Here is a 7604-nt window from a genome sequence, read left to right as displayed (position 1 = left end):
GTAGAAAGAGAACTTTCCCAACACTGCAGGTGGATGCAGTTGGAGCCGCCTTCCTATGATTTATGGGTACAAAAAGTAAGGGAATTGTATAAAATGGAAAAGAACCTACTCATTAAGACTTCAAAAAAACGCTTTTAGCCTGCGCTGGGGGCCAGCAGAAGCTATGCTGATGTAAATAAGCCCAAAAAGTTTGTCTCTTGGCATATGGTGTTTAGCTATTCCGCCCAAAGTGTTTCCTTATGTTAGGGACTCAGGATGATGACCCTACAAATGTGAGGCTGAGATCATAAGATATCGAGCTAAGATGTTCATTTTAAAGAAAACTTTATATTGTCAACTTTTGTGTTATGTGCCATCGATGTATGGCTGTATAATTGCGCTTTAAAGAAATAATAAAAGTATAAGTTCTAAAAAAAATAAATCTCCACAAATCTGAAAAGAAGCAACATAAAAATACATTTAGCTTCCAGTCTGAAAAAGTATAAAACTTTTTGTGAGTAGGTTCATACAGGTCATTTCTGGATAGTTTCATACTATATATACAAAAATAGAAACAACAACACTGCTTCATATTAAGCAGGCTTTATACCAGTATCACATGTTTAACTTTTAACACTTCTGGTTTTATTAAAGGAAATATCAGATTTTCTTAGGTGCCAAAACAAAATGTAACAGCTCTGTAAAGGCTCACCAGAGAGCATAACATAAAGTTACCATGACTATAACAGCTAAAAGCCTCGATTTCCATGTTGCTCAGCAAAACGCTTCACTAATGTATTTAGATCCAATGCCTTTGTGCGTTTTGATTTGAGTTCAACCAAACTTGATCGTCTCTTTTCTGTCATAGTTGACCGTAAATATGTCTTTATGAGCCTGAGACGTCAGGCCTAACTAACATCATAGATAGAGAAATAACGTTCTGCAACCTGATTTTCCTCATCTCAAAATCAGCATTGCAGCTATGCTAGCAACATTGTGCTTTCATTATGATTTCATTTCTCTATAGATAGTTAATCAGTTTCTACCTGTTTCATCCCATGTCTCCTCTCCCCATGACCCCTGGCTCCCTCGCTTTGACCCATTCGGTTTTCAAAACAATCAGTCTCAGTCGCTCTGGCGTCATCTCGTGCTGCATTCACTGCAGTCCGACATTGGAAATTAGCGGTCGTAATTCTCAAATTATCAATTATTTATAAACCTCACCATCCCTACCGCCAACTGGGGTGGCAGCAGGGGTGGCAAGGCTGTCATTTAGGGTGGCACCCTATGCCACCCCAGTAGATCCGCCTATGCTACCAAGCAAGAGGAGGCTGATCAGTAGAGGGTTAGGTAGGGCTCGGGCTGAGGGGCGCTGGCGCTCGCAGAGGCTTGACGTTTCAGCTTTAGATCTGTGAGAGGCGTTGGAGTGGATCAGAGGCCGATCCACCTTGACTGAGACGGAAGTGTGATTCAGAGCCGGACAACCAAGGACCCAGGAGACAAATGAAACACCGAAACTCCAGGCAGCATCCTGCCTGGAGGTTTCTTCCTGTTCAAAGGGAGTTTTTCCTCTCCACTGTCGCTACAGGCATGCTTAGTGTGAGGGATTGCCTTCCAGTCAATGAGTCGATGCAATCAGCTGGTTTTCCTTAGATAGAAAACTTTGAATCAATCAGACTGGATGATCTGGTGAACTGGAAAGTGCCTTGAGATGACATGTGTTGTGGAGCTATAAAAAAATAAACTGAATTGAATTGAAGGTGAAATGCAAACTTTTTACTTAGTTCAATATTGTGAAAAACTAAAGCTTTATAGTTATATGTTGTCTGTAAAAATATACTTTGTTTTAGCACTGAGGCTGTGCCTCATCTGTCTAAAATAGTAGAACAATTTGACAAAGAATTTGAGTCAGCGGGTCACATGACCTGGAGGCTACTGAAGAAAAGTTACAACTTTTGTCTTTAAAAATACCTTAAAAATTGAAAATAGCTTAAAATTGCATAAAAGCAAGTGTGCCTTACATGTGTTATCTATTGGCATGATTTTATATTAGTTTGGTCTTAGCTGGTCATAAGATAAGGAATCTATTGATTTTTGTTTCTCTAGAGTGCTTGGTTTGCTGACGGTCCCTAAATGCACCACGGCGTGTTGGAGGAGGGAGCAGCTGAGAGACGATGGCTGACATCGGAGTCTCTCAGTCGGATCAACTGTTTGCTGGATCCTGCTGACAAACTACATCGTCGACATCTGTGTCCATGTGGGCCGCTAACAGAAACACGCGGTCTGTCAGAGCTTCCAAACCAAAAATTATAAAGTCAATACTTATAACGTTAGCATTGTTCTCAAAAACAGTTGCTAAATGTCTCAGCTCACTGACAGCTTCATCGTAAGTAGTAATGATTCTTGTGGCTGCTGCTAACCAACCAATGGGCAGAAGGTGACCCTCTAAGCCACGCCCCTCCTCAAATGCATAACGACGCAGAAATGCCGACAGAAATGTGAAAATAACAGGCAGAAATTGTGGTAACTTCTAATAAATGAACCACACTAATACTGGTGCCGATCTTGTATTTTATGTAAGGCAATGCAACCAAAACATACTCTGAGGGAAAACTATTAATACAACTTGCCAACAGAACATCTGGGCTCTTTTTTATATAGTTGTGAGAACTTCACTCTGTGCTGAATAATGCACATTCCTACATTCTATAGTCCTCGGGTGCCACCTTTTGGTAACCATTACAAATTGCCCATATTAACATCATTACAACATTCCTCCCCAATTAAGTTCAGAAATTCCTCTCTCAACTATTAACTGCCAGAACTTAAACTTAGTGTGTAGTTTACTCTACCAAAAATCTATACTGACCTTAATACAACAAACAACTTGTTTTAGCATGCACCTGAAAACAAAAGAAACATAGTATATGCATTAAGAAAAAAAAAGCAGTGATACTTATCAAAAGTTGAGTCTATCAGAAGCCTTTCAAACACTGTGATCTTCGCACTGCCTCCTGCTGAACAGCAGTCACCACAGGTGTTTGAGCTTTGGGCGACTCCTGTGCGGGGGTCACCACAGGAGTCTTTGGTGTCTGTGTGGTGTCCGACGGTCCAGTCTCTGTTGGTGACACCGGCACTTCCTGTGGTGATTCCTCTGTCACCAGTGGTAACTCTGCCATGCTGACAGTCTCTGGTCCTGTGTCATGACGCCGCCGCACGTGGTCCTGGTGCCTGCGGAACACTCGTCCATCTGTCAGCCTGATGATGTAGAAGACGGGACCCTTCTTTGTCATAATAGCCCCAGGAAGCCATTGCTGCTTGGAGTTGCTGCAGAAGTTCTTGACATAGACCTTGTCACCTGGTTCCAGCAGTCTCTCACTTGCATGAAGATCATGCCTCTCCTTCTGCTTTCCCTGCTTCCTCTCTACCTTTGTCTTCAGGTCAGGGCAAAGCAGATCTAGCCTTGACTTAGGCCTACGGCCCATCAACATCTCTGCTGGTGTATGCGCAGTGGTGTTTTGAGGTGTCAGATGATACTTGAACAGGAACCGTCAGAGTCTAGTACTCAGTGTATCACCTGTCATGCACTTCAAACCTTCCTTTACGGTCTGTACAGCATGTTCAGCCAGTCCATTCGATGCTGGGTGGAAAGGAGCTGTACGAAGGTGACGGATTCCATTCTGCTGCGTGAAATCACTAAACAGCTCAAAGTTGGACCGTTGTCTGTGACTAATGAGTCAGGAAGACCATGAACTGCAAACACTTGTCTGAGTTTCTCAATGGTTGAGGGAGCTGTTATGTTGCACATGATATGACATTCTATCCACTTAGAGTGGGTGTCGACCATGACAAGAAAAATCTGGCCCTTAAAGGGCCCTGCTAAGTCAATATGTAATCTAGCACACATCTTGTAAGCTCAACTCAGTCTCTCTTTTTGCATAAGGTCTCAAATCCTCACTGACGATCACCGCGGGCCAGCCTTGTAGCAGGTAAGTCTTTATTTTAGACAGAACAGGGTCTCTCTCGGTCCTTTGCTTGATGTAAGATGCTGTCACTGGTGTTTCTGACCACTTCTCTAAAGAAAAGACAGTCTCTGGAGGCACATACGTGGTTACTAGTGTCTCTGGCAATGGTAGGCGACTGAAAGCATCAGCATTTGCATTGTCCTTTCCTGCCCTGTACACAATGGTGTATTGGTAGGCTGATAAGGTGAGTGCCCATCGTTGGACTCGGGCAGAGGCCAGTGGGGGGATGCAATGTGTCTCACCAAACAGACTCATCAGTGGCTTATGGTCTGTTTGGATTTTAAAAGGACGGCCATAAAGATACTAATGGAAGTGCTTAACAGCAAACACAATTGCCAGCCCTTCCTTATCTAGCTGCGAGTATCCTTTTTCTGCAGCTGTCAACGTGCGTGAAGCAAAACCAATAGGCTTCTCTGACCCATCCTCCATCATGTGGGACAGCACTGCCCCTACACCGTACGGTGATACATCACATGCTAGGGTCAACTCTTTGTCTGGATCGAAGTGCACCAGCAATTTTGCTGACTGGAGCAATTCTTTTACGTCTCCGAATGCTCTTCTTTGCTCCTCACCCCACTGCCACTTTGTGTCATTGTGCAGTAGTTTATACAGTGGTGCCAAGACCTTTGAGAGGTCCTGTAGGAATTTCCCATAGTAATTCACCACTCCAAGGAATGATCTGAGTTCGGTGATGATCTTGGGGCTCGGGGCTTCCTTTATAGCTCGGACTTTGTCTTCCACTGGGCAGATACCCTCGGCTGTGATCTTGTGTCCTAGGTAAGTGACACTCGGTGCCATGAACACACATTTGTCCCTTTTTAGTCTCAGCCCTGCATCTAAGTCTCTGTAACACCTGCTCCAAGTTGCTGAGATGCTCAATCTCTGTAGCCCCCGTAATGAGCAGATCATCCAGGTAGCAGGCTACATGTGGGATGCCCTGCAACAGACTGTCCATTGTCCTTTGGAAAATGGCAGGGCTGGACGCCACTCCAAACACTAGGCGGTTGTATTTGAACAAACCTTTGTGTGTGTTGATGGTGACGAACTCCTTAGACTCATCGTCTAGCAGCAGCTGTTGATAGGCGTGGCTCATGTCGAGTTTTGTGAATGACTTCCCCCCAGCCAGAGTTGCAAATAGGTCATCCACCCGTGGCAACGGGTACTCCTCCAGCTTTGACCCCTGGTTCACCTTAAGCTTATAGTCCCCACATATTCTCACTGTTTTGTCAGGCTTCATAACAGGAACAATGGGAGCTGCCCACTTGGAGAACTGGACTTGCTCAATGATGCCCAGCTTCTGCTCCAGCTCCTCCTCCACTTTCTGCTTCATGGTGTAAGGTACCACTCTGGGCTTGTAGAAACGTAGTGTGGCCTTAGGGTCAATGTGAAGTTTCACTGTCATTCCTCTCAGTGTACCCAGCTCGTCCTTAAACAACTCACTGTACTGTAGTGGGCCAATGGGTTCTTCTGATTCCTCCATCTCGCTCATGTTGGACAATTGAATTGTGGGTAAAACAGGGCAGGACTGCGTTAATGCGTAAAAAAAAAAGAAATCGCGTTAATTCCAGAAACTAATCATCTCGCGTTAACGCGTTAATTTTGACAGCCCTAATATATAGTATGAAACTATCCAGAAATGACCTGTATGAACCTACTCACAACATTTTTTGTATTTTTTCAGACTGGAAGCAAAATGTATTTTTATGTTGCTTCTTTTCAGATTTGTGGAGATTTTGATGTAACTTTTGATGTACCCGCCTTTTTGTTGATTTGTTGATACAGCAGCTCTATCTACAGCAGATCTACATGCATGAAATGTCCCTTTCATGTTGCCTTAACTGCTGTATGTCANATCACTCTCTCAGGATAACCTGAGCCACTCTAACTAGAAGCTTTATCAAAGAGGAAAGTTTTAAGCCTAGCCTTAAAAGTAGACAGGGTGTCTGCCTCACGGACTAAAACTGGTAGTTGGTTCCACAGGAGAGGAGCCTGAGAACTAAAAGATCTGCTGTGAAAATACTCCATTACGTCCAGATACCTTCCAGAAAGCACTAACATAACAAATTTCCTTCCCTGTAGGTAGTTTAAAGCCTGTTTCCCATCCAGCTGGGACTGATTCAGTCTCAGAAGCAACAGCAGAAAGCAGCTTCCATGCTGCCGTCCCAGACATCCATGAAGAAATGTCCCTTTAAACACTCTTATAGCACGAATCTAAATAAGTCTTTTTTTTCTTAAAAATAGGTGGATTTGTTGGATTTGTTCTTGAATTGAGGAGGGCAGGGAGACACAGTGAGACAAAGTAAGATGCCAATGGAACAAGACAATTTACATTTAAAATAAGAATAAAAACAATTTTCCCATTACAAGTGCATATTATCTAATTATCTTACTTTAAGAGTAAAAATATTCATTATATTGGCAGATTATCTTATTTACCTGCTAAATTCTAGATGATTTTTGCAGGGAACCCAAAGGAACCTTCTTTTGGCGTCGCCATGACTCTGCTGCAGAGCATAGACTGAATATCCAGTCCAGGCACATCTGTATTTGATTTAATGAGGTGGAATAAGGCCCCTAAGCCGCCTCGCTCCACACCTTTATTATGAGCCTCTGAGGAGCGGTAATTTGGCTGGTACAGTGGACGGCCACGACAGAACGCTTAATAATATTCTCAGAGAACATTAGTTTGATGAATGAGTGTCAGAAAGCTGATCTGTTAGAGCAGAGGCATCGTTCAACAGAAGGATGCAGTGACACCTCTATTAGGCGCTCGGTGGGGCCGGGATGGGAGATGATGGACACGCTGGGCCCATCAGCATTACTTATGCTAATATAAGAAAAAGACACTTGTCTTCAGAGCAAATGAAGAGCGAGCAAAGCTCAGCCTGCAGAACGAAGGACGAAATGAGGCAGCAGATTGCCGACATGATTGGCGAGTAAAAGCGAGTCGGAGCAGCTTATGAGGGCAGATTAATGCCAGGATGTAGTATTTATATCTGGAGCCACAGGATTAAATAGAGCTGAGACGTTCCCACAAATTCAAGAGGCTGACAGCCGATCCTCCAGACAATAGAGCCGTCAGTTTCCACTCATAAGTTAGACTTTGTGCAGAAGCGGCACCTGAAGTGTCTGCGGGCTCAGCAGGCCCCTGCATGTCCACCTGCTGAGTCACTGTCAGGTGGAAGGTGCTCAGCAACACTGCAAAACGTTTAAAGGTCTAAATAAGTCATTTTTTCTTAAAATAAGTCATTTTTTCTTGAATTGAGGATGGAAGTGAGATACTTTCCCAATGAAACAAGACAATTTACATTTAAAATATGAGAAAAAACAACCGCATTGTCTTATTTCAAGTGCCTATTATCTAATTGTCTTATTTTAAGAGTAAAAGTACTCATTTTATTGGAGAATCATCTTATCTACTAACTTAAATTAGGCAAAAATAGACTAAATTGAAGAATATTTTACATATTTGTAGATGGTTTTGCAGTGTGCAGTAAGGCTGAGACACCCAAAGGTGACATGAGACGGACTCAAACTGCCTGATACTCATCAGCTGAAGAAAAACAGATTTATTAAGGCAGGAGTTGCTATAGTAACGCG

The 7604-nt window shown here is 43.3% G+C and overlaps 1 pseudogene; it reads right to left on the bottom strand.

Annotated features, from left to right (window-relative positions):
- Positions 1-5493, bottom strand: part of LOC107104271 — a 15729-nt pseudogene extending 10236 nt beyond the window's left edge.
- Positions 5494-7604: the final 2111 nt, after the last annotated feature.

The sequence above is a fragment of the Cyprinodon variegatus genome, unplaced genomic scaffold, assembly GCF_000732505.1.
Source record: "Cyprinodon variegatus isolate N-32 unplaced genomic scaffold, C_variegatus-1.0 Scaffold1674, whole genome shotgun sequence".
Classification (NCBI taxonomy): domain Eukaryota; kingdom Metazoa; phylum Chordata; class Actinopteri; order Cyprinodontiformes; family Cyprinodontidae; genus Cyprinodon; species Cyprinodon variegatus.
This window is presented reverse-complemented; position numbering and strand designations above follow the sequence as displayed.